Source organism: Triticum aestivum, chromosome 3A, assembly GCF_018294505.1.
Source record: "Triticum aestivum cultivar Chinese Spring chromosome 3A, IWGSC CS RefSeq v2.1, whole genome shotgun sequence".
In the NCBI taxonomy this organism is placed as follows: Eukaryota; Viridiplantae; Streptophyta; class Magnoliopsida; order Poales; family Poaceae; genus Triticum; species Triticum aestivum.
In genome coordinates, this window is record NC_057800.1 from 38066906 (window position 1) to 38093038 (window position 26133).

Sequence of the window (26133 nt, forward strand, 5' to 3'; positions counted from 1 at the left end):
CGATTGAACCCCTCCGGACAAAGAGCGCATTTGTTGCTCAGTGCAAGGTTTTGGTTAGGGACACGATCTCGATCAGCATACAGAAGACCTTGAGGTGTCTTATGTCAATGATATGCAGAAAAATGATCTTTGGACTGAGCTGAAGTCAAATTTCACCCTACCGCCAGAGGATGATCCGGAGAAGCCAGTTAAAGAGCAATTAATCAAGTCTTTTGCTCTTAAGAGGATGGCAGAACTATTCAGGAGGTGGAAGAAAGAGCTGAATAAGTTTGTCAAAAATAAAGAGACACCAGAATTCAATGGCAGATATGAGAAGATCAGAGATCACTGGCCCGCATTTGTGGCCCACAAGACATCGGAAAAGAGTAAGAGGATGTCGGCGACAAACAAGCAAAATGCTGCCAAGAAGGAGCATCACCATCGCACTGGGTCAGGTGGCTACCTCGTAGCCCGGCCTAAGTGGGCCAAGACTAAGAATGATTTGGTTGATAAAGGGATCGAACCAGAGACAATTAACTGGCCAGACCGTTGCCGGACTTGGTTCTTCGGGGCTGGCGGAACCTTGGACCCTATATCAAGGAAGTGCATTTGGACGAACGATCAAATGGACATACCAGTCAAGAAGCTTCAGAAGTATATCGAAGCAGCGCACCAAGGGACGTTCTTTCCAGACAGAGAGAACGACGAGCTCACAATGGCCCTCGGGAATCCTGAGCACCCTGGACGGACACGAGGCATGCCAGGCTCCATTCCGTGGAAGGTTGGATTTCTGGACGCAGGCGGTTACAAATGCCAGGAGAGGAGAAAAAAAGTGCAGCAGACCCAAATGCAGGCGCTGCAAGCAAGGGTACAAGTGATAGAGGAACGAGAAGCAAATCATAGCAAACGAACTGCCGAAGCTTTCCCCGAAGCTACCCCGCCATCTCAGCGGAGAAGGAGCATGGCTTCCACCAAGCTACTTCAGCCGGAGCATGTCTTGACGGTTCCTGCCAGCTATCCCATGGATGCTATCACGGAGTCTCAAAATTGCCACCTTATGACACAATGGATGAATTTGAAGGTCAAGGCGGCTGTTAGCTCTGTTTATCCTACTGAACCCGGTGCAACTTTTCACTGCCGGCCGATTCCAGAAGGATATGCTAGGGTGATGGTGGATGGAATAACGGAGGGATTTGAGGACCTCCAGCTTGACCACCCTACCGGTGAAGGGGAGACTAGGCTGGGTTCTGCTCTGAAGACTCCATGCCTATGGCGGAAGGAGCTCATCAACCTTCTGAACTGGACGCCTCCGCCTCCTCCTCCTCCTCCGGCGAGTCAGGGCACTCCGCCTCCTCCACCGCCTCCTCCTCCGGCGAGTGATGATCAGGGCACTTGGCTGGCTCCTTATCCGGCGCATGGCCGTACTCTGCCTCCTTCTCCGCCTGCGCTAGCACGCCTGAGCAGCCAGCCTCCTCCTTCTCCGCCTAGTCAGCAAGGGCGGAAGAGACCTGCCGTCGCTCTGGGTGCTCCGGCGTGTCGTAGTCCTTCTCCTCTGCCTCATAAGCAAGTAAAGAAGACAACCGCTCCGTCTGCTCTGTCGGCATCTAGCAGTACATCTAGAGGCGGGAGGACATACAGATTCGGCCCTTCTCTGAAGAATCCAGAGAAGTTAACATACGAGAGGACCCCGGAGGAGAATGCCGAGATCACGTGAGAAGAAGTGAGGAACTTCTTTGAATGGGTGAAAGCAAAGAAACATCCACCTCCAGAGGAGAAGGTAGATCCGGTGAAAGCGAAGCACACTCTGGCTGCCCTGACAAAACCACCCAAGTCTCCGCCGAAAGGAAACTATGAGCGCATTATTGGATAGGAATTTGCCGAAGTGGAGCGGTCGGGAAGTACTATCAGTGATCAAAGGCTGAAAGAATGACGAGCTGGGAAACAAATTGCACAGCTCGGCGAACAAGCGAAGCAATCATACCCCCCGCTCAAGGTGCCTAGCGACATCATACCCCCCGCTAATGATCTGAGGATGGTGCCCGGTTATAGCAATCTATGATTTCATGGAGGTGCAGATACAAAGAAACGAGTACGGGAAGCCTCTCGTCAAAGATGAAAGATCTCTATCAACGATGATGCGAAGATTGCATGATTGGTACTTGAAAATCTGCAGAGAGTCTGGGGGAGGAGTACTTTGTATGTGAGAGTTAAAAAGGAGCATGACCTCGTTGGAATTGATCTGTTGCCTGTTCCATTTGAGGAGTTCTTTCAGTTTTTCAATCAATTGGCCCTCGATAAAGCAACGGTCACCTGCTACTGTCTGTAAGTAGTACCACTTTTGTCATTAAGTCTCTCTATATAGCTCAGCTCTTTCATTGCATGTATTTATAATTATCCTCACTATATTATGCAGATTGAAGATCGTCGAATTGAAGAAACGACAAATCGGTGATATTGAGTTCATTAACACAAATATCATAGATGCAACTCAGGTTAAATTTCATGCCGCAGATACCGAGGCCAACTTGCTACGATCGTTGGTAATAAATGAAAACAAAGATATAATACTCTTTCCTTACAACTTTAAGTGAGTGTTACTGTCTTGTGCGTATTCAGTTTCCCTTATATATTAGTCAAGGTTATAGTAATGTAATTGATGAGTTATGCATGCGTGTGCAGTTTCCACTATATTCTCCTAGAGATTAAGCTTGAGCAGGGACTAGTAACCGTCTTAGACTCAAGACAAAAAGATCCCCAGGACTATGCGAACATGACTCAAATGCTCGAGAAGTAAGTTAAATCGATCATTATCCACCATATTAGCAACTTTGTTCATTTCTTGATATATCAAGTAATTGTTCTTTTTCTGGCAGGGTTTGGAAAAAATTCACCAAAAAAGCTCCGGGACTCCCGAAGAAGCTACAATTTAGACACCCGAAAGAAAGTACTATAGTAGCATGTTCCACGCATCTCCTATTGATTCAAGCGCTAGTTTCATCAATACCATTTGGCATTCTTGCTTATCAGTTTGACTGACCTCTATTTCTTGTAAAGTGGTTGTGGTAGGAACAAGGGAATGATTTCTGTGGATACTATGTTTGCGAGTCCATCCGCCACACGACCTGTGAGCGGGGCTACTCTGACGAACAATATGAAGTGCGTAAATAACAACATTCACAATTTTATGTTATTACCATCATTTGTGTTGAGTTTCATTCATTCATATATATATATATATATATATATATATATATATGTATTGACCCCCTTCTTCAAATTAGATGTTTCGGAAGCGGGATGAACTCCTAGCACCAGCTCGCATGCGAGCAATTCAAGAGGAATTGGCGGCATTCTTTCTTGACCCTGAGTCCGTATGTTAGGAGATTATATTTGTAAGAGATAATTATTGTATATATGTAGCCGGTAGTGTCGGATAGATATACGAGAACTTGTTGTTCGACCAATCTCTCGGAGAAGGAGAGGTGGTCGATATCACTTCTCTCTGTATGCATATATGTTCATGACGATCTTCTGTTTCCTTCGTTTGCTTACTAGCTAGCTAGCGTGTCTAGTCCTCTCTATACGTATGTATAGTATGTAGCGTCGACCAAGCACGGACATAAGAGAGGACACTTCTCTCTATTAATTATACCTAGCTAACACAATATATGAAACAACTAAATTAACCCCCCCCCTTCCAAAAAAACAAAAACCCCAGCCACAGAAATGCTGACGCGTGGATGCCTACTGGTCCCGGTTGGTGCCAACATCCGGGACCAAAGGGTCTCCTGCCTGGGCTCCGCGCACAGGCCATGTGGAGGCCCATCTGTCCCGGTTCTGGATTGAACCGGTACTAAAGGGACAGGGCATTAGTACCGACCCTTCAGTCCCGGTTCAGGAACCGGGACAAAAGGCCCTTACGAACCGGGACAACAGGCCCTTTTTCTACTAGTGCCATCAGATGCCTCCGAGACGTGACACCGGTTTTGCCTTCCCGCTGGAGCTCACCTAGTTGATCCAGCAGCAGAATGCCTTGATGCAATTGCTAGTTCAGAACCAGGGCAACAACAACAACAACAACAACAACAACCCACCGCCAGTGGACAACCAAGCCCGTTTTCTAAGGTTACAGCCGCCGGTGTCTTCCAGTAGCACCGAGCCTATAGTTGTTGATGATTGGCTATGCCTTATTGGAAGGGAGTTGACCAGCGCAGGTTCCACAGATGCTGAGAGGGCGCGCTTTGCCCCACATCAATTGGATGGACCAGCAGCCTCATGGTGGGAAAATTACACAACCACTTTTCCTGTAGCCAACGTCACTTGGGACCAGTTTCAGCAAGCTTTCCGCACCGCCCATGTCTCAACTGGAGCTATGCAGATGAAGAAGCGGGAGTTTCGCAACCTACGCCAGGGGAATCGTACTGTGGCTCAGTACATGCATGAGTTTAGCAAGTTATCACGCTATGCCCCTGATGATGTGGCCACAGATGCCGCGAAGCAGGAGAAGTTTATGGAAGGGCTGAATGATGAGATGAGCATGCAGTTGATGGTAGCAACCTTCAACAACTACTAGGAGTTGGTAGATAAGGCTCTTGTGATTGAAGGGAAACAGCAGCAGATTGAGATCCGCAAGAGAAAGTATGGACAAGGGAAGTATAACTCAGGAGCTCAGCAGAAGCCTCGCCTAACCCCGAACTCGAGAGGACTTGTTCATAACCATGGAGGTCACAACCACACTGGAGGAGGATCACATAACCACAGTGGTGCTAAGAATGGGACGGGGAACGAAGCTAACAAAAATCAGAACCGCTCCAACCCGTCCACTCCCGCCAAAAGAGACTTAAGTCAGGTTACCTGTTTTAAGTGTGGGAAGACAGGGCACTATGCCAATGATTGCCCCGAAGGAAGGAATGGAAACGGAAATGCAAGCGCTGGGAAGAAGCCCAATCCATTCAACAAAGGACAAGTGAACCACATTAACGTGGAGGAGGTTGAAGAGCAGCCGGACGCGGTAATAGGTAAGTTTTTGGTTAAGTCATTTACCGCTCTTGTTCTTTTCGATACTGGTGCATCGCATTCATACATATGAAGGGGATTCGTGGATAAGTTTAAACTACCAAACCAAACCCTTAGGCCCCCTCTCTTAGTGAGTTCACCCGGAGCAGAGTATATGGCTAGCCGATGGTGTGACCAGATACCCTTAACCATTGGTACACATGTGTTCCCGTCCGACCTAATTATCTTGGAGTCGCAAGGATTGGATGTGATATTGGGTATGGACTGGATGTCAAAGTTTGGAGGACACATTGACTGTGCTAGTAAGTCGATTTATCTCACCACTCCGGAAGGAAAACAGATTAAGTATGTATCTAGGCATGTGCCTAGGAGGAGTCAAGTGAATGCCCTTACGGGAGTTGTTCAGGAGGAAGTGCCGGTAGTAAAGGATTACCCGGATGTGTTCCCAGAGGAGTTACCAGGCATGCCATCGGACAGAGACATTGAGTTTTTGATAGAGCTGTTACCAGGAACATGACCAATATCCAAGAGACCCTATCGAATGCCCGCGAGTGATCTGGAGGAAATTAAGAAACAGATCAAGGATTTATTGGAGAAAGGATACATCCGAAGAAGTTCATCACCTTGGGGAGCCCCAGTACTTTTGGTTGATAAGAAAGATAAATCCCTAAGGATGGTTGTTGATAATCGAGCCTTGAATGAAGTGACGATAAATAACAAGTACCCATTGCCGATGATCAATAATCTGTTTGATCAGTTGCAAGGAGCTAAAGTGTTCTCAAAGATCGATTTATGATCAGGGTATCATCAGTTGAAGATACGAGAGAAGGACATACCAAAGACGGCATTCACAACGCGATATGGATTATACGAGTACACGGTCATGTCGCTTGGACTGACTAACGCCCCTGCCTATTTCATGAGCATGATGAACAAGTTGTTCATGGAGTATTTGGACAAGTTTGTTGTGGTGTTTATTGATGATATCATGGTATACTCGAAGAACGAGGAGGAGCACAAAGAGCATTTGTGTTTAGTTCTCGAGAAGCTCAGGGAACACCAGTTGTATGCTAAGTTTAGCAAATGCGTGTTTTGGCTGAAGAAAGTCGGATTCCTTGGACATGTTATATCAGGAGAAGGTATAGCAGTAGACCCCAGCAAGGTTCAGTCAGTCACTGAATGGTTGGCACCCACCTCAGTTAGCGAGATCCGCAGTTTTCTTGGACTCGCGGGATACTACCGGAGATTCATTGAGAATTTTTCCAAGATTGCAAAACCAATGACTGAAGTGTTGAAGAAGGATACCAAGTTTAACTGGACAGAAGATTGTGAAGCAAGTTTCCAGGAGTTGAAGAAACGTTTGACTACAACCCCAGTGCTAGTACTGCCAGATATACATAAGGAGTTCCAAGTGTATTGCGACGCCTCTCGCTTAGGACTTGGATGTGTGCTTATGCAGGACGAAAGAGTTGTTTCGTATGCCTCACGACAACTAAAACATCATGAGTTGAATTATGCTACACATAATTTGGAGCTAGTAGCCGTAGTGCATGCGTTGAAGACTTGGAGACATTACCTTATTGGAAACCGTTGTGATGTGTACACGGATCACAAGAGTTTGAAGTACATCTTTACCTAGAAGGAGCTGAACCTTAGGCAGAGGAGATGGTTGGATCTTATAAAGGATTATGACATGAAGCTACACTATCATCCAGGAAAGGCCAATGTCGTAGCAAACGCATTGAGTCAGAAGAGTTATGCTAATATCCTTGAAAGTAAAGGACTGCCGAAGGAATTTGCAAAGGACATCATGGAACTTCGATTAGAGATTGTACCTAGAAGGTTCATTGCCACAATGGAGGTTCAGTCGACATTGCTGGACAAGATTCGGGAAGCTCAAAAAGATGATAAAGAGATTGCCGAGATAAAGGAGAAGGTGGGCAAAGGAAAGGCCAAAGGTTTTCATGAGGATGAGCACGATACCCTATGGTTTGAGGACCGTATTTACGTGCCCAACAACCAGGAGATCAGGAAGTTAATACTTCAAGAGGCCCATGACTCACCATACTCGATACACCCCAGAAACACCAAGATGTATTTGGATTTGAAGGAACGTTTTTGGGGGACTGGTATGAAGAAGGATATTGCCAAGTATGTAGCCGTATGTGATGTATGTCAGAGAGTTAAGGAAGAACATCAGAAGCCAACATGACTGTTACAGCCTATGCCGATACCCGAATGGAAGTGGGATAAACTTGGCATGGACTTTATCACCGGATTACCTAGGACTAAAACAGGATATGATTCCATATGGGTAGTAGTTGATCGTTTGACCAAAGTAGCTCACTTCATCCCAGTGAAAACCACCTATAAAAGTGCAAAGTTGGCCAAGATCTATATGTCCAGGATCGTATGTCTACATGGAGTTTCGAGGACCATCGTATCGGATCGAGGAACACAGTTTACTTCAAAGTTATGGCATCAGTTACACCAGACTTTGGGAATGAGATTGGAGTTCAGTACAGCATTTCACCCGCAGACAGATGGACAGACTGAGAGAGTCAATCAAATTATGGAGGACATGTTGAGAGCCTGTGCGGTAGATTATGGATCTAGTTGGGATGACAATTTGCCGTATGCAGAGTTCTCATCCCACAATAGCTACCAAGCTAGTTTGAAGATGGCACCGTTTGAAGCCTTGTATGGACGCAGGTGCAGAACACCGTTGATGTGGCATGAGGTAGGAGACCGACAGTTGTTTGGACCAAACTTGATTAAAGAATCTAAGGAGAAGGTAAAACTGATCCGAGACTGACTGAAGATTGCTCAGTCCAGGCAGAAGAGTTAGAGCATATCTGCGAGTATCGCCCTGGCGAGGAGTGAAACATTTTGGAGTTAAGTGAAAGTTAGCCCCGAGATTTGTAGGACCGTATCGCATTTTGGAACGGATGGGAGATGTTGCCTACAAGTTGGAGTTACCTGAGGGATTGTCAGGAGTCCATGATGTGTTCCACGTTTCACACTGAAGAAGTGTCATGCTGAGATGGCTGATATATCATTAAGAGATACAGTACCCTTGGAGGCGATTCAGTTGGACAGTGATTTGACTTGCGGGAAGAAGCCAGTTAAAATTCTTGAGTTTGCCAACAGAGTCACCCACAGTAAGGTTATCAAGTTTTGCAAAGTTCAGTGGAGCCACCATACCGAGGATGAAGCCACCTGGGAACGAGAGGATGATCTCCGCAAGGACCACCCATACCTATTTTCTAGCGAACCCGAATCTCGAGGGCAAGATTCATCTTAAGGGTGGTAGGTTTGTAACATCCCAAATTTTCAATTTGGAATGTTATAAATAGATCATCCATGCATACCATCATTTAGTGCATTTCCGTTCCGCAATCCTCGAAATCCTAAGCAACTCAAGGACCCATGGAGAGAGTTGGGGATTTTCCGGTTTTCATATTTGATTTTTATCAAATAATGAAACGAGGATTTTGATTTTAATAATTTTTCTCTCCGAGAAATATTTCATATTAAATCAAATGAGTGGAGATAATATGACTTCTACAAAATAATTGAAATATCGGAGGAAGAATATTAAAATCATTTATTGGATTTTATTTTATTTTATTCGGATTTTATTTGCATTAGAAAAATTGCACGTTTTCAAAATTGCATTTTAGGGCCAAGAAAATGTCCAACTCGTCCTAAATATTTTATTTAGACGGTGAAAATTTGTTTTGGCATTTTTAGTTTTTTTTTTTTTTTTTACATTTTATTTCGGTCGGCCAAGTTTAAAAAAAAGGTGTTTCCGCGGCGACTGGGCCTAAGGCCCAGCCGCGCCAGGCCGCCGCCACCGCCTCCTGCATGCGCGCGCGCCTCCGCCGCCGCCACTCGGACCGGAGTTCGAGTTGGACTTCGCCTCCGCCGCGCCTTGCCCCCTCCTCGAAGTCGCTGCCCCCCCCTTATATACGCCACCACCCTGCCCCAACACCACCACCACCGCCGCCCGCGCCGCCACGCCCCACCGCCCGCGCCGCTTGCCGCCACCGCCTGCCGCCGCCACCGCCGCAGCTCGTGCCGCCGCTGAGCGCCGCCGCCCCGCAAGCCGCCGCCTGCCACTGCCTCGCTTCGCCGGACCTCTCACCGGAGGTAGCCGCCGGACCCCGTTGCCGGTTTTTTTAAAGACCGTTCGGTTTTTTAAGAAACCCTAGATCCGTTTTTTTCGGATCCGCCGGTTTTTTCTTTTTTTTTCTCGGTTCTTCTAGTTAGCGGACGTTCGCCCGAATGTTCATTTTAACGAACGATTCCTCGCCCGTTAGTTACAACTAACGAACGCTCGTTCGTTAGTCTGTTCGTGAGTTTTCTTTTATCGGACTTATTCCGCGATTTTCTCTGATCGCAACTTCTGATCCGATCTTAGATTATGTTTATCTTTTCGCTCGTTTATCGGAATCAGGCGATTCAAGCGCCTGAAGTTTCGCCTCGAAACCCTCTTTCCGTTTAACCAACTCAAACAAGTTTTTGCTACTGTACAATTTGACCTAGTTTCAGATTAGTAAACGAAGTGGTTTTCTTTCATCGTTTGACTTTCGTTGCTTCGTTTGATTTGATTCTTTTTGCGTACCGGAGTTCTTAAGTTGAACTTTCTGGTCAACCTCTCTTATTTGAGTTTTGCTTGTGCATCGTTGCTTGTTACTTATGTATGTTATTGTTTGCTTGCGATAGAATTCCCGGAGTGCGAAGCGTGTTACTACGAGTCTCTAGGATTCGCGTATCGTCAGCCAGGCAAGTAACACTTTGATCATATCCCATTATGACGCAGTTTTTATGCATTAGTTCCAATCCTCAAACATTGCATGCTCTGGATGTCATTAACTTGTGGGTTGGGAAGTAGTTGCTGAGGTAGAACCTATTGCCCTATTATATTCAAACCCTTGGGAGTTACTTCTATGTATTGCTTATATTGCTATGCTATGCTCGTAGACGTGGTTTGGGTTTGAGTGAAATTCATGACAGATGTGAGATTTTTAAATAATGGTTCAACTTAAGGTGGCAACTTAATCAAACAACTGGGTGGATCGAGGCACCTGGGGAACCCAGTGTTGTCTGTATTTTTTGGAAATCCCGGGGTACCCATGTGATCTTCCTATGGACTGCCACCCAGGCTCAAAGGGAACAGAGATGATTCATACAAGAAACTTCCGTGTGCAGCCACAAGCTATTATGGGCTCTAGCATAGTTGAGTAAGTTACGTGAAGCTCTTGAAGAGGTAGATCAGCAGGTAGTGGGTTTTGTAGGTTTGGTATGGTCTACCCGGAGTAGAGAGTTAACGTTTCTGAAAGACTGTGTCTCGGTCATCCGTTCTCAAACACCATGTAGTGCGAGAAATCCAACGGAGGCGATCGAGTCTTGTGGGGAAAAGTGCGTAAACCTCTGCAGAGTGTACAATCTAATCATGGTTAGCCTTGTCCCCGGTTATGGACAATTCTTGAGTATCTAGTACTTGGGTTATCACATGTATCTCACCATGTTTAATTAATATTGTTGGGTTGTTAATCACTTTAATTGGGATTGAGTTGGGGGTACCTTCTCAATGATGTTTCAACCACCATGATAGTTAAATAAAAATCTATTCCTTTGTTGAAGGGAAAAATTGGCTTTTCGCGAAACTATAACCATAGAGCTTTCCACCAGCCATATATGCATGTAGTGATAGCATTATTTTGTTCTTGCTCTACTGTGTTACTTTGCCAGCATATTCCATGTGCCGACCCATTTTCGGGCTGCAACGTATTATGTTGCAGACTTTTCAGACGAGGAGTAAGGTTCGTTAGGTCATTGCCGTGCAGCTCAGCTATGCCATTGGAGTTGATGGACTCACCCTATCTTCCAAGACTTCCGTTGTTATCGCATTAGATGGCCTTGAGCCATATTATTGTAATAAGTTCTCTTTGGAGTCATTCGATGTAATAGTGTGTGATTGCTACTCTGTTATAAATCCTTCGAGTATTGTGTGTGTCAGCATTACTGATCCAGGGATGACACTGAAGCACAGAGACTTGACCATCTGAGCTCGGGTCGCCACATGCAGTGTCCTTTCCCAGTGACAGAAGGGGCAGCAAGGCACGTATTGCATCGTTCCCATCGAGGATAACAAGATGGGGTTTATTTCATATTGCATGAATTTATCTCTCTACATCATGTCATCTTGCTTAAAGCGTTACTCTGTTTTTTAACTTAATACTCTAGATGCATGCTGGATAGCGGTCGATGAGTGGAGTAGTAGTAGTAGATGCGGAATCGTTTCGGTCTACTTGTCACGGACATGATGCCTATATACATGATGATGCCTAGATATTCACATAACTATGCTCAATTCTGTCAATTGCTCAACAGTAATTTGTTCACCCACCTAAGAATACTTATGCTCTTGAGAGAAGCCACTAGTGAAACCTATGGCCCCCGGGTCTATTCTCATCATATTAATCTCCATCACTGTAATCTTGCTTTGCTTTTTACTTTGCCTTTAACTTTTCACTTTGCATCTCTATACCAAAAATTCCAAAAATATTATATCTATCAGATCTCACTCTCGTAAGTGACCGTGAAGGGATTGCCAACCCCTAATCGCGTAGGTTGCGAGAAGCTATCGTTTTGTGCAGGTACGAGGGACTTGAGTGTGGCCTCCTATTGGATTGATACCTTGGTTCTCAAAAACTGAGGGAAATACTTACGCTACTCTGTTGCATCATCCCTTCCTCTTCGGGGAAATCCAACGCAAGCTCAAGAGGTAGCAGTCACGGCCCACGTGGCGGTGCAGGTGGAGGCAGTTTCCATGGCCCGGGCGCCGGCTCGGGTGGAGAAGGATTTCACGGTCAGGGCCATCCTGGTAACCAAGGAGGATATAATCCACAACCCGGCCAACTTAATCAGCAGCAACAGTCCGGATATCAGAGCAACCCGAAACAGCTGAATAGTGGGCAATACCATGTGTTCACCACTAGTTTATGTAAGAGGGACCAGAAGCTTCACAAGAGGGTCGTTAATGCCGTTGAGCCGGCGATTCCATGTTATTTACGTTGGTCAGAGCAGCCTATTGTGTGGAGCATAAAGGATCACCCACCCCGGGTAGATAATCTGGGTCACTTGGCCTTGGTAGTGGCGCCTCAGGTTGGTGGATACAAATTCACTAAGGTACTCATGGATAGAGGCAGCAGCATCAACATCCTCTACTATGAGACATTCCGCCGGACGGGGTTGACTGATAAGAGTCTTAAACAATCCAACACTGTTTTTCACGGTGTGGTACCTGGCAAATCGGGATACCCGGTTGGTAAGATTGAACTGGAAGCAGCCTTTGGAGATGAGTATGACTCCAGAGTAGAAAAATTAACCTTTGAGGTGGTTAAGATCAAAAGCCCATATCATGCTCTGTTTGGACGACCGTCTTATGCCAAATTCATGGCTCGGCCGTGCTATGTATATTTGCAGCTCAAGATGCCGGGTTATAAGGGCACCATTACAGTACATGGGAGCCGGAAAATAGCTTTAGAGTGTGAAGAAGGTGATGCTGCCTATGCTGAATCTATTTGTGCAATAGAGGAGTTAAAGTTTTACAAGGATCACGTTGACCCGGCAGACATGATGTCGTTAAAGAAACCAGCAACAGAGCATGAGCCGGTGTTGAAGTTCAAATCCGCTGATGACACCAAGATGGATGACTTTGTGCCTGGCGACTCATCCAAGCAGTTCATCATGAGTGCAAACTTGGATCCAAAATAGGAAAGCGCGCTCATCGAGTTCAGCCGTGAGAACCGGGACATCTTTGCATGGAAACCTTCCGACATGCCGGGTGTCCCGAGGGAACTCACTGAGCACACTCTCACTATTGATCCAAAGTTTAAACCTGTTAGACAGTTTCTCTGACGGTTCAATGAAGAAAGGCGCAATGCCATTGGAGAAGAGGTGGCCCGGCTCTTGGCGGAAATGTTCATTGTAGAAGCCTTTCACCAAGAGTGGTTAGCCAACCCGGTGCTTGTACTCCAAAAGAACGGCACCTGGCGTATGTGTGTGGATTACCCTGATTTAAACAAGGCTTGTCCGGCTGACCCTTTTACCCTCCCCCGTATTGATCAGATCATCGATGCGACGGCGAGTTGCACATGTTTGAGTTTCTTGGATGCTTATTCAGGTTATCATCAGATCAAGATGGCAGTCGAAGATCAAGAGAAGACGGCTTTTATCACTCCTTTTGCATCTTTCTGCTATGTGTCTATGCCTTTTGGGCTTAAGAGTGCCCATGCGACTTACCAACGGTGTGTGCAGAATTGTCTTCACAATCAAATTGGGCATAATGTTCATGCTTATGTGGATGATATAGTGGTAAAATCTAGGAAAGAGGAAACCTTGGTCGCAGATCTGAAAGAGACCTTCGATAATCTCCGGGTCTACAAAATGATGCTTAACCCGGCCAAGTGTGTTTTTGGAGTTCCAGCCGGCAAGCTCTTGGGTTTTTTGGTGTCCAACCGAGGTATTGAAGCTAACCCGGAGAAAATCAAGGCAATTACATCCCTGGCCAAGCCAACATGCATCAATGACGTTCAACGGCTGGCGGGTCGTGTTGCTGCTTGAAACCGGTTCATAAGCCGGTTAGGGGGGAAGGCGATGCCTTTATATCAGATGATGAAGAAAACAAATGATTTTGTTTGCAGCGAGGCTGCAAACTCTGCTTTTGAAGATTTGAAGACATAGCGTGCTGAGCCGCCGGTCCTTGCTGCTCCAGTCGAGAAAGAGCCGTTGTTGTTATACGTAGCCGCCAACTCACGAGCTGTTAGTGTGGCGATTGTGGTGGAGCGCAAGGAGGTTGGCAAGGAGCAACCGGTTCAATGAAGTGTGTTTCGAGTTTCAGTCTAAGAAGTGTGTTTTTCTCGGGTATAGTTCCCTCCACAAAGGGTACAAGTGCCTACATGTTCCAACAAACAGCGTCTACATTTCTCGTGATGTTGTGTTTGATGAAAATGTGTTTCCCTTTCGTGCACTTCCGACTCACTCTACCACTTCTATATCATCAGTGCATGTGTCTACACCTTTGCCTGATCAATTTGTGGATGTTGCATATGCCCCTGCGTTGCTTCCTAATCATGCTGCAGGTATTCGACGCGGCGCCCGTCTCGAGCTTCTTGATGATCAGGTCGTGGACGTAACTCGTGTTCCGAGCGTGCATGCGCCATCCATGACAGGTGGCGCTGATACGTCTCCAACGTATCTATAATTTTTGATTGCTCCATGCCATATTATCTACTGTTTTGGACATTATTGGGCTTTATTATCAACTTTTATATTATTTTCAGGACTAACCTATTAACCGGAAGCCCAGCCCAGAATTGTTGTTTTTTTGCCTATTTTAGGGTTTCGAAGAAATGCAATATCAAACCGAGTCCAAACGGAATGAAACCTTTGAGAACGTGATTCTCTCAACGAACAAGACCCAGGAGACTTGGACCCTACGTCAAGACACAAAAGAGGAGGCCACGAGGTAGGGGCGTGCCTACCCCCCCCCCCCCCCCCCACCCCTCCCCAGGTGCGCCCTCCACCCTCATGGACCCCCTGTTGCTCCACCGACGTACTCCTTCCTCCTATATATACCTACGTACCCCCAAACGATCAGATACGGAGCCAAAACCCTAATTCCACCGCCACAACTTTCTGTATCCACGAGATCCCATCTTGGGGCCTGTTCCGGAGCTCCGCCAGAGGGGGCATCGATCACGGAGGGCTTCTACATCAACACCATAGCCCCTCCGATGAAGTGTGAGTAGTTTACCTCAGACCTACGAGTCCATAGTTAGTAGCTAGATGGCTTCTTCTCTCTTTTTGGATCTCAATACAATGTTCTCCCCCTCTCTTGTGGAGATCTATTCGATGTAATCTTCTTTTTGTGGTGTGTTTGTTGAGAACGATGAATTGTGGGTTTATGATCAAGTCTATCTATCAACAATATTTGAATCTTCTCTGAATTCTTTTATGTATGATTGGTTATCTTTGCAAGTCTCTTCGAATTATAAGTTTGGTTTGGCCTACTAGATTGATCTTTCTTGCAATGGGAGAAGTGCTAAGCTTTGGGTTCAATCTTGCGGTGTCCTTTCCCAATGACAGTAGGGGCAGCAAGGCACGTATTGTATTGTTGCCATCGAGGATAACAAGATGGGGTTTTCATCATATTGCATGAGTTTATCCCTATAAATCATGTCATCTTGCTTAAGGCGTTACTTTGTTTTCATTAACTTAATACTCTAGATGCATGCTGGATAGCGGTCGATGAGTGGAGTAATAGTAGTAGATGCAGGCAGGAGTCGGTCTACTTGTCTCGGACGTGATGCCTATATACATGATCATACCTAGATATTCTCATAACTATGCTAAATTCTGTCAATTGCTCAACAGTAATTCGTTCACCCACCGTAGAATACTTATGCTCTTGAGAGAAGCCACTAGTGAAACCTATGGCCCCCGGGTATCTTCATCATATTAATCTACCAATACTTAGTTATTTCCTTTTGCTTTTACTTTGCTTTTATTTTACTTTGCATCTTTATCATAAAAATACCAAAAATATTATCTTATCATATCTATCAGATCTCACTCTCGTAAGTGGCCGTGTAGGGATTAACAACCCCTTATCGTGTTGGTTGCGAGGATTTATTTGTTTTGTGCAGGTGCGAGGGACTCACGCGTAGCCTCCTACTGGATTGATACCTTGGTTCTCAAAAACTAAGGGAAATACTTACGCTACTTTGCTGCATCATCCCTTCCTCTTCGGGGAAAACCAAAACAGTGCTCAAGAGGTAGCAGGCGCCCGCCAACCCGCTACCGCCTCACCTGTGGAGGCTGCCTCGCGGGTCCCCGGCTCGCCCGACCCATGCGCGCTCGCGCCTGGCTCGCGGGTCACCGTCTCGACTGGGCCGGTGCTGGCCTCGCCTGGCTCGCCTGGGCCAGCTCTGGCCTCGTCCATCTCACCGGGGCCCACCTCGCCTGGCTCGCCTAGGCCGGCTCTGGCCTCGCCTGGCTCACCTGGACTGGTGCTGGGCTCACCAGCCGGTGCCTCGCCCGGCCCGACAGTGCTGTCACCTGCCCCGACAAGCCCTACTTCGGTGTCCAGATCGCTGACAGGATCTGTCTCGGCCTCCTTCGAGTCGGACTCGCCGGGTCCCACGCCGTCCTCGTCGCCGCAGCCTGCGGTTGTTCTTCGTCCTTGAACATGGAGCCAGCACGGCATTTTTTGTCCGAAGGAACGCACGGATGGTACGGTTGTGTGGCTTGCTGCATGCATGGCCCATGCTACTGCCGATCCCACTGCAGAGCCTCGCCACTTTCAGGCTGCATTGAGCATCCCTCACTTGCATGCTGCCATGGAACAGGAAGTTCAGGCTCTTCACAAGAATGACACCTGGCGTCTTGTTCCTCCAGTATCTGGTGTCAATGTCATTGATTCCAGGTGGGTGTTTAAAGTCAAGAGACATGCTAATGGTTCCATCGAACGATACAAGGCACGGCTAGTCGCCAAGGGTTTCAAACAGAGGTATGGTCTTGATTATGAAGACACGTTCAGTCAAGTCATCAAACCTACTACCATTCGATTATTGGTGTCTCTTGCTGTTACTCGTGGGTGGTTCCTTCGTCAGCTTGATGTGCAGAACGCTTTTCTCCATGGCATTCTAGAGGAGGAGGTTTATATGCGTCAGCCGCCTGGTTTCGTTGACCCGGCACGTCCTCATCATCTCTGTCGACTGGTTAAGGCGCTATATGGACTCAAGCAGGCCCCTCGCGCATGGCATGCTCGCCTTGGATCTGTTCTTTGGGCCCTTGGGTTTACTCCCTCCACTGCTGATACGTCATTGTTTCTCCTACAGCGTCCTAAGGTTACGATGTCTCTCCTGGTTTATGTTGATGACATCATTCTCATCAGTTCCTCTGTTGCTGCTGCTGATCGCCTTGTGACTTCTCTCAGTGATAACTTTGTTGTCAAGGATTTAGGTGCACTGCATTTTTTCCTTGGTCGGGAGGTTTCTCTTTCTTCTATTGGGCTTACTCTTACTCAGAAGAAGTACTCCCTGGACTTGTTGCGGCGTGCTGGAATGCTTCAGTGCAAACAGTTTGTCACTCCGATGTCTGCCACTGATCGGTCGTCTGCTCTTGATGGGGACTCTCAATCTCGTCTGATGATGCCACTGAGTATCGCAGTCTTGTTGGTAGTCTGCAATACCTTACTATTACCAGGCCTGATATCTCTTATGCAGTCAACCGTGTGTGTCAATTTCTGCATGCTCCCATGACATCTCATTGGTCAGCTGTGAAGCGTATTTTTTTCGCTATGTCTGCCTTACTGCCTCCTATGGTTTGCTTCTTCAGCCTGCACCCTCATGTGAGCTCTCAGCTTTCTCTGATGCAGACTGGGCTGGTAGTCCTGATGACAGGCGATCTACAGGGGGATATGCGGTATTCCTTGGCTCTAACTTGATCGCCTGTAATGCTCGTAAGCAGGCCACAGTCTCTCGCAGTAGTACTGAAGCTGAGTATAAAGTTGTCGCTGACGCAACTGCTGAGATCATATGGGTACAGTCTCTGTTGAGAGAGTTGCGTGTCTCTCCGGCTCAGCCTCCAGTTTTGTGGTGTGACAACATCGGTGCTACTTATCTCTCATCTAACCCGGTGTTCCATGCTCGAACAAAACACATTGAGGTTGACTATCATTTTGTTCGGGAACGTGTTGCACAGAAACTACTCTGTATCAAGTTTACCTCATCCAAGGATCAACTTGCTGACATCTTCACAAAGCCTCTTCCACAACCACAGTTTGTAGGCTGTAGGCGCAATCTTAACTTGCTTTGTACTTCAGGCCACAATTCAGATTGAGGGAGGGTGTTAGACTGTATATACGTAGCATCTGTACATATATATTGTAACATTGTATTGTACCCCATGGGTACCTCTATACAATGAAAGAGCCACACCCCGTTTAGGGTGTCGTGCAGTTCCCTACAGGATGTATTTTTCGGTGCAACAGACACGTCAGCTAATGTCCTCGAATTCACCTTGGCTGAGCTCATGAGGAGGCCGCACTTCATGGGAAAGCTACAAGATGAAGTGAGGAGTATCGTACCCCGGGGACAAGAAATTGTGAGCGCAACTGAATCGAACAACATGGTGTACCTGAGAGCAGTAATAAAAGAGTCTCTCAGGTTGTATCCTATTGCACCTCTCCTTGCTTCGCACCTTGCCATGGCTGACTGTACCATCGACGAATACATGGTTCCCGCAGGGACGCGTGTCGTCGTCAATGCATGGGCCATTGGGAGGGATTCAAGCTCCTGGGAGGATGCTGAAGAGTTCATACCTGAAAGATTTACAGATGAAGGAAATGCTAGGAATGTCAACATTAAGGGGAATGATTTTCATTTCTTGCCATTCGGGGCAGGACGAAGGATATGCCCTGGTATAAACCTCGGAATCGCCTTTGTTGAGCTTATGTTGGCAAACATCGTGAACCATTTTGACTGGGAACTTCCGATTGGGGTTGAGAGAAAAGATATCGATATGACAGAGGTGTTTGGGATAAGCATTCGTAGGAAGGAGAAACTATTGTTGATTCCAAAGTCACGCATGTAAAATCGAGCTAAGCTAAATACTTTGTGTTTATCAGTATAACTGTTTTCTTGGGAAGAAGGTGTTACAAGGGAAAATGGTGCCAATAAATAATGGCCAATTCTTGCTTGTATAGATACAAATATTGTTGTTTAGAACGTTGACAATCGTCAATGCACATGTTTGACCACTACTTTTATCATTACATAAATATGAAATAAAAGAGAAAAGACATAATGTCGAAGTACTTTTAAAGTAAACTAGCATGGTTGCCAGCACAAATGCACGTGCAACATGCTAGTCGTCTATTACTTTTGTGATTCACATTTCTTATTGTTATCTTATATACAGCATAACATCCATTGGGACAATACAAAATGAAAACTCACATGCTTCGTAGACCGTAAAAATCACATGCTTAGTAGAACTCTAAATCATACAGATACCAAGGACAATGAATCTCTACACTTGCAAACAGCTCTGGAAAACAAACCAGCACATATATCGTACACGCATCTACCATGACATGTATTTTCAGATTTAAAGTTGATTCACAGCTCGGGAAACAAAGACTAATGATATACAATTATACAAATAAGTAGAACAAGCATCTACGATGGCACAAAATTACAGATCTAAATTTGATCCGCAGGACCCTATGGAACAAGTTTAGATCTAAATTTGATCATCTTTATCCTCAACTTCGAGTACGTTCTCTACTTCCTCAATATCACAATGCCTAGAGACTCCGAAACCTAGAAGAAGATTGCCGAGGATGCAGTTACCGCCGTCGCGGCTTTGACTTGGCCAACTGGTGGGTATTACGGACTTATGGTTCGCCTGCGCCTGTACTGGGCTGCCTGTTAGTTGGGCCTCTGTCACCGAAGAGGTATGTTGCCAGGTCCGACTCCATCTCCAATACTCCATCGCTATTATTCCTATTCCTATAAAAAAATAAATCTCCATCGCTATTTGCTGATCTCCTTCCTTTCTACTCCATATCACGATCACGCTGCGCTGTCGGGACAGTCCCGATCTCTTTCCTATTTGATCAAGTCCTTCCTCTTTTGATCCAGAAACATCGTCTTTCGTCCAATCCTTCCTGCTCCCATCGCCTTCTCCCACACGAAGTATCGTGGAGCACGCACAACCATGACGAGATCGGCAGGGACTCCTTTGGCCTTCCACAGGTCGATGCATAGGCACATAAAAAGGCTTCTTGACTCCCTGGATCGAAGCACCAAGTCAATTCAGCGATGTGGGGTGCGCCCCGCGTCATCGTCTTTGGTGGTGTTCTACCGTGGCGGGCATGAAACCCTAAAGCTGCCAACAGCTTTGACGAAGACGGGAGCAACATCGGCGCCGTGTTGATCGAAGTTGAAGCAATGGCGGCGACGGGAACAAGCTGCACGGCTGCGGCGGCAGCAGCCACATCAGCGACATGAACAATCTAACGGGAGCAGGCTACCTTCATGTGGGGTGCGGGCGTGCGGCACTGCGTCGTCGTCGTTGGTCGTGTTCTAACTGTGGCGGGCGCCGTATCATTCTTCTTGCCGCCAGTGTTGCGACGAGTCTCCTTGGTGCATGTGTTGCAGGCCGCCGTCGTGGACTTGAATAACTGGAGCTTTTGCGGAAGGAGTGGGACGTTGGCCGCTCGAGGCGGCCGTGATCAGGGTTGACCGCTCGAGGCCGTGATCGGGGAAGACAACGAGGAGGAGGTTGCGGAGGATAGGGCGGAGGGAAAGACACCGAGAGGCCGTGATCCGTCACAGAGATTGTGCGGCACGTCGGGTAGGCACCGTTCCTGGTGCAGCTGGAGGTTGTTACTTTGCGGCGGCGTGACCACGCGAGCCCGTGTCTAACTCTCTTCCGCGTCTAATAGTGCTAGTGGTCGTCGTCGATACCATGCTTGAGGAATAACGAGAGGAAAGGCGATCAGGTCGGTTGCAATGTCAGGCTACGATTAACTTTACGTTGGTGATTATGGTCGTGACTTGCTCGATTACTAACATGGTGTCCAAGTTCCTCCAAAGATTCCATTACCTAGGAGGCTAGGACGGCCAAAGCGCAAGACAGATGCGGCCCAAATCACGAGCCTTAATAAACTCCTAATCCTTCTCCTAGGGCATGCAGGCAGTGTTGTATGTACTTCTGATTTATCTGGATGATGTCCTCCTACATACAACTAGAGATCAGATATGTTATTTCCTAGCATGGCCTGAAGGGCGCTGCTTGCAGCAGTGGTGCCAAAAATTTCTGCCCATATGTACTCATGAGTCTTCCTGGTGCGTACTTAGTCTCACCATGTTTTATTTGATATATGTTGGTAATTTTCTCAGTTGATTTCGAAATAGTAGAGAGCGTACAGATTAGGATCATTGTCAGGCCACCTCAAGCTTGCCGGCACCAGCTACCAGTGTCCAAAAAAAAAACTCTAGGTATCCTCGTGTGCCGCTTATTAGTGTTAACAATTAATGTTTTCCAACTGAGTATTTGTGTTCTAAATTATTATTCTTACTCATGATAGACTGACATGAAGTTCCACTTTCAGGACATGCATGCGGCCGGGTGTGCCTTAATGCATAGTTAAAACAATATATATATATATATATATATATATATATATATATATATATATATATTCCCTTTCTTTTTTTGAGCATCAGTACAGACACAAGCGCTCATATACACGCGCATACACTCACCCCTATGAACGCATACATGCACACCCTACCCCTATGAGCACCTCCGAGAGACTGAGCCGGCATATCATCTTGAGATTTACGAAGTCACGGTTCTTTTTATAGAGTATTGATAGAACCTTCTTTACATTAAGTTGTCATTTGGTTTCACAAGTTTTTTTTACACTAATTCAGTTTCATTGTTTATGTTTTCCAAAAACATGTTGTCCTGCTCCTCCCATCCATAAGTATAACTCAAGGGTATCATGTTCGTTTTTCTAATTATCGAATTAATATTGTCTAGACTCTCTCAAAACTATATTTTTCTGTCCCAGTGTTGTTTCCGTTGGTATTTGTTCCAATGACTTTTTTTTGCTTGGGAGTCTGTTGTAATTGTCAGTCGATCAATATTGCAAGTGATTACAGTTTCTTAAACGTATTTTTCAATTTTCATGATTATTTACGTTCTTGGTATGCTTATGATTTCCTTCATGCATGCATCAAGATTATCATGGTTCCAAGTAGGAGTTGATTGAAAGGTTTCTAATACACAATATTCACTAGCAAGTTCATCGATGGAATGTCCACCTAAGCTATATAGCAAGGGGGTTGAGTAATTCATGCCATATTTGCATTCCTACTCTCCCTCTCTCGTCCTTAACCCAATCTGAATCACAAGTTCTCGTGCACGACATTGCTCCACCCAAAGCATCTAATATCGTCGTTTCGACTTCGCCAGAACTTTGTCTGTCTATGCTCCACCCAATGTATGATGTTTATGTGCCTTCAATTGTTGAATGACATAACCCATTCATTCATTACGTTGGCTTGGTTTCTTTCTTTCTTTCTTAATTCCACTATCACTCTTTATGCATTCATTTTTGTGTGTGTGTGTGCGGGATTGGGGGGGGGGGGCGACACATGCAAATTCCGAGAGTGTGCATGGAGGGCCCGTCACCAGCGAGGAGGAGCACCAAGACAAATGAGATTACAAGTCAATGCAGGGTAGGGTTGATCACATTCATCGTGACCATGGGTGATGTGGTGAAGAGAAGTGGCAAAAAAGATGAGTTTCTTGAGGCGTACGAGGATCTGTTCCTCCCGTTGCAACGCACGGGCATATGTGCTAGTATGAATTAAATCGTCGGAAAATTGCTAATTTATCCAACAACCACCACCGCTGCCTCTCTGTGTCTGCACGCAAGATCTTGGACACCGTTGACAATAGGCGAGGGTATCCTCGCGCTAAGATATAGTGGATGGGTGGGGAGAAGGAAGGCTGCAATGAGCCCTGACGGCCGTACGAGCAGAAGGAGGTACGCTCGTCAGGATCGCCATCAGAAGTCGCCTCTCTAGACTCCTGTTTATTCTCTCTTATCTGTTCCATTATGGGTGGATGGTGTATCCCTGTTATCCATTTACGGTAGAAAAATGATGTAGCGCATGAGTTAGCTACCTTTTTCTTTGCGCAACTCATGAGTTAGCTACCTTGGATGATGATAGAATATCTCCTCCTAATACATGGCTAGATTCGGCCCGGTGGCTGTAATTCCTATGCTTATAAAGGATTAAGGATGCAACCATTCTGATAAATGAATAAAGAAGGTTTGAAGTGTCAAAAAAATATAAACCGACGATGAATATGTGTGTGGACGGTGTATCTCTGTATATCCATGTGCGGTAGAAAAATCACTCTCGGACAAAAATCGAGCCTATCAAAACACACCGTGCTCCACTTGTCTTTCTCATCACATGCACGGTCCTTTTCTACGGTGGGTAAATTTCCGGTGCCGTGGATGGTCAAAACTTGAGTGCCGTGGTGCGCTTGGGCTTCTACTTCTCCCGCGTGATTGATTGAATTCCACAACCTCCCGGCCGGAGAAGCTTTGCTATGGCCTGTAAATGCCTACGGAGTAGGCGCTGGCTGGACGTACGAACGACTGACAGCTTATACTGATTGAGACCGATTGTACGACGTGTTAGTCCATGTCCATCTGGAAGACTATAAAACGTGGACACTACATCAATCTGGATATTGCTCCAAGTTCAGTGCACCACAGATATGTATCTAAGCAACTGAGCTTGTGGTGCTCAGTCCTCTCCTCACCGAAGCTGTCCCGCTTTTCCCGCGTGACTGAATTCCACGACCGGCACAAAGGACGACCTGCTGGCTAGACGAGTGAGTGGCAGCGTACGTTAACAAACGTATGCTGATTGAGTACGAAGCTAGAGCTTATCCATCTGGAATGCTAGACTTGCCTCGGAGTCTTGACACACCAGCACCAATATATCGCTACAAATTCATTGCACCAAAGATATTAGTACTAACTAGTAACTACTCCCTTCCTCCCATGCATAATGTAGGACGTTTCTTTACGCTAGTGTCAAAAAATATCCAATATACACTGGTAGAAAAAGGGCCTGTTGTCCCGGTCCGTAAGGGCCTTTTGTTCCGGTTCTGGAACCGGGACTAAAGGGTCGGTGCTAATGCCATGTCCCTTTAGTCCCGGTTCAATCCAGAACCGGGACAGATGCACCACCGGACTCGCGGGCTATGCCTACGGCCCAGGGCCGTCGGCATAGGTCCATTGCCGTCGGCATAGATCTATGCCTACGGCTGCCGTCGGCATAGCCCCGTCGGCGTAGATCATGTCAGCGTAGATGTGTCAGACCGTCGGCGTAGTATATCCGTCGGCATAGGAGCATATGCCGACGGCCGTGGGGCAGCGGTCGGCATAGTTTAGCCGTCGGCGTTGTTTTCCGTCTGACGGCAACGGACGGCGCCGTCAACAGCGCTGGCGATTCAGGGGACGACACGTGGCGCATGTATGCCGACGGCTTGGCCGTCGGCATAGATGGAAATCTATGCCGACAGCCTAGCCGTCAGCATACCTACGCCACGTGTCGTCCCCCGGCTTCTCCTGGCGGCAGGGCTATGCCTACGGCAAAGCCGTCGGCATAGATTTCCATCTATGCCGACGGCTTTGCCGTAGGCATATCTCTGCCACGTGGCAGCTCCTGGTTTCTCCTGGCAGCAGGGCTATGCCTACGGCAAAGCCGTCGGCATAGTTTTTCATATATGCCTACGGCTTTGCTGTAGGCATAGATGTGCCACGTGGCAAGCCCTGGTAACTCCTGGGCGTATATATGCCGACGGCTTTGCCGTAGGCATAGTTTTTTTTGTTTTTTTTTATTTTCCCTGTTTTCTCTTTTCCAATTCATTTGACAACATTTCAAAACAGAACAATATGAAATTATGCAGAAATATGACAATTCATCATGTGAACATACTCAAGTTCATCTAAACATACTCAAGTTCACCATCATCATCTAAACATACTCAAGTTCATCACATCATCTAAAGATCATCACCGATGGAAGTTCATGAACATAAAAGTAGTGCAAGACATGAAACATGATAAAAGTAGGAATATGAAAGGCATGGCACGATGGCCACATGCACGGAATCATCAAGCAAGAGCACCCCCGCCAAAACCACCACCTCCGCCAAAACCACCACCACCACCTCCGCCAAAACTGCCATCGCGACCACCACCACTCTGCCAGATCGGAGTGACTGGGGTCGACGGAGCAGGAGTCGAGCCACCGGTCCCCTACATGTTTCAGAAAAGATTCTAACGGTAAATATGATATGATAGTGTTTCATGAACGAGAACTAGTTTGCTAGTAGTTAGGCAAATGTACTAACCGGACCATCACTGCCTAGTGCCACCCATTCATCGAACGTGGGCACGTGCGGGGGTTCTCCCGCAGGTGGTGGTGGGGGTCCCATTTGTGGTGGATCCGTGCGGTTAGTCCAAGACACCAACATAGCCTGAATGTTAGTTAAACAAGCAAACTAGAAGATCAGAAGGAATGAAAGTGCAAAAATTTAGGTTGGTTTTAAGAGGGCAAAACTAACCGTCATCATCTGACGGTTGTAATCATCGTTTGCCTTCACTCGTTTCAAGTACTCCCGCACCTCGAGATTCCTATGCTCGACAAACTCCTTATATGCCTACATAATTTAGGTTGTTTCTAAGTGAGCAATGCTGAAAATAAACTGAGAATGCAAGATAGAAAAAGATAAAGAGGAAGTACTTACAGCATGCTGGCGGGCTAAGGGAGTCTGTGAACGCCCCGTACTCTCTAACTGGCTCGGGTTGCTAGCCCGAAGCCGTGTGTACGAGATCGAAGGAGTGATCAAGCCATCGAAACACGGATACCGGCCATTCTTCTTCCCCTGGATGGCCACCACCGCCGTGTCGTCGATCTGAGACTGGGCGACCTCAGCAACAGGAACATCCGGATGCAACTCCTGATAGTGATGAATGTAAGACCCCAGGTGCTCCTCGGTCTTGCCGTAGTACTGGCTCTCGCCCTCCTTGCGATGACTCCGCTCGCGGGCCAGCTTCCACGACTCCATGTCTGAGAGCGGCCTCTTCAACTTGTCCTCCTACAACGTCAAATAGAAGTCAGCCATACATAAGAACATGACGTAAAGAAGAACAAAAATGCATCATGCACATAGATATACCTTCATGGCCTTGAAGCCCCAGTGGTTCCTGTTTCCTTGGCCGTGTGTCCCGTCGTCTCCACGGTTAGCCCGGGCCTTGATGCTCTTGGCAGCAAACTCTGCATCGGCGCCGAGCCACCTATCCACCAAACTCGCCCATCCGTCATGCCTTCCATAGCACCAACGAGGAACAACCTATGCAAATTTTGGAAGCATGACATGTGAGCACGAAACATATAGTTGACTGCTTGAAACAATGAAAAGTTAGTAATAGTTACCATCATGAACTGCTCCTTG

The 26133-nt window shown here is 46.7% G+C and overlaps 1 pseudogene; it reads left to right on the forward strand.

The window, feature by feature from the left end:
• LOC123057762 (indole-2-monooxygenase-like) overlaps positions 1 to 18663 on the forward strand; it is a 91005-nt pseudogene extending 72342 nt beyond the window's left edge.
• Positions 18664 to 26133: the final 7470 nt, after the last annotated feature.